Source organism: Pistacia vera, unplaced genomic scaffold (assembly GCF_008641045.1).
Source record: "Pistacia vera cultivar Batoury unplaced genomic scaffold, PisVer_v2 Contig292, whole genome shotgun sequence".
Lineage (NCBI taxonomy): Eukaryota > Viridiplantae > Streptophyta > Magnoliopsida > Sapindales > Anacardiaceae > Pistacia > Pistacia vera.
In genome coordinates, this window is record NW_022196104.1 from 65,699 (window position 1) to 67,341 (window position 1,643).

Genomic DNA, 1,643 nt, shown 5'->3' on the forward strand with positions numbered 1-1,643 from the left:
CCTCATCAGAATCTTCCTTGTCTTTTGGTGGGCTCTCTTCTTTCCCTATTTGTTCCATCTCTTCCAAGACTGTTCCACTCTGTAGCATTATTGCATTCGCTTGTTCACGTGTATTTGTCACTGTGTTGCTTGGTAGGGAACCCTGTGGTCGCTCATTCAGTTTTTCTGCTAATTGCCCTACCTGTACCTCCCTTGGTTTCTAAAATTTGCCCTTGTCTCACTCATGAAACCTGTGGTCTCTTGCATGAATTTCCCAAACACGTCCTCCAATTTTGACAATCTTTGCTCCCTTGGTTCATTATTCACCCCCACTTGATTGTTTGGCACTGTTCTTTTATTCCATTGGTTATTCTGTTGGTTCTGATTGCCCCAAGACAAGTTTGGATGATTTTTTCAACCAAGATTGTATGTGTTGGAATAAGGATTGTTTTGTTGTCTTTGATTCCCTGCCAAGTAGTTAACTTGTTCCGATGATAATAAAGCTGAAGCGAAGGTGTTCCCCACTTAGCATTCATTGCTCACGTGGTTACCTGCACAAAAATCATAAGTCAGTTGAGCTGCTTGAATAGAATTCACTTGCATACCTCCCAATTGCTTCTGAAGTGTTGTAAGTTGGGCTGAAATGGCCATGTAAACATCAACTTCATGAAGACCCATAGACTTCTTCAACTGCATTCTCTCATTAGGTCTCTGATAGTTGTTACTTGCCAGAACTTCAAGCAACTCATAAGCTTCTTCAGGTGTCTTGTTTTGCAATGCTCCTCCCGATGCCGCATCCACCATCGTTTGCACATTAACCATCAACCCATTATAGAACGTTTGGACTTGCATCCAAACTGGCAACCCATGATGTGGACACTTTCTCAGCAGTTCCTTGTATCTTTCTCAAGCTTCATACATCAATTCAGTCTCATCCTATAGAAACGATGTGATATTATTTCTCATCTTTGCAGATTTCACTGGAGGGAAGTATTTAGTGAGGAACTTCTATGCCAATTCATTCCAAGTTGTGATTGTTTCTGGTGGTAGTGCCATTAACAATCCCTTTGCTTTATCCCTTAATGAAAAAGGAAACAATCTTAATCTGATGGCGTCATCTGACACTCCATTTGATTTGAAGGTATCGCAGATCTCCAAGAAATTTGCAATGTATGAATTTGGATCTTCCTTTAGATCTCCCTTAAACTGAACTGACTGTTGGATCATCTGGATGATTGTCGACTTTATTTAGAAAGTATTGGCTTGCACTAGTGGCCTAGTTATACTTGGACCACTGCCATCAACCATAGGTACTGAAAATTCCCTCAATATTCTATTCTCCGCCATCTCAATGACTATAGCCTCTTGTTCTCTTCTGTCTCTGTTAAGTCTTCTTGCGGTTCTTTCAATCTATGGATCAATAGGAACCACTAGATGACGTCTAGCTTTTCGCATAAACTACACAGAAAGAAAGAAAGCGTGAGATCACAAGCTAACAAAGAAAAACAGTAAAATTAAACTAGAAAATAATTAAAACTAAAATTGAACTCCAATCTAGCTAACACAAGAAAAGTTCAATGTTAACACAAAAATCAATCCCCGGCAAGGGCGCCAAAAATTTGATACATTGAAATTACAACATGCAATGTGTAGCCAGTGCACTA

The 1,643-nt window shown here is 39.7% G+C and overlaps 1 non-coding gene across 1 annotated transcript; it reads left to right on the forward strand.

Annotated features, from left to right (window-relative positions):
- The first annotated feature begins 841 nt into the window (after positions 1-841).
- Positions 842-948, forward strand: LOC116135002. Its single transcript, XR_004128828.1, has one exon. It is a non-coding gene; the product is annotated as a small nucleolar RNA R71 (small nucleolar RNA).
- The last annotated feature ends 695 nt before the right edge of the window (positions 949-1,643 follow it).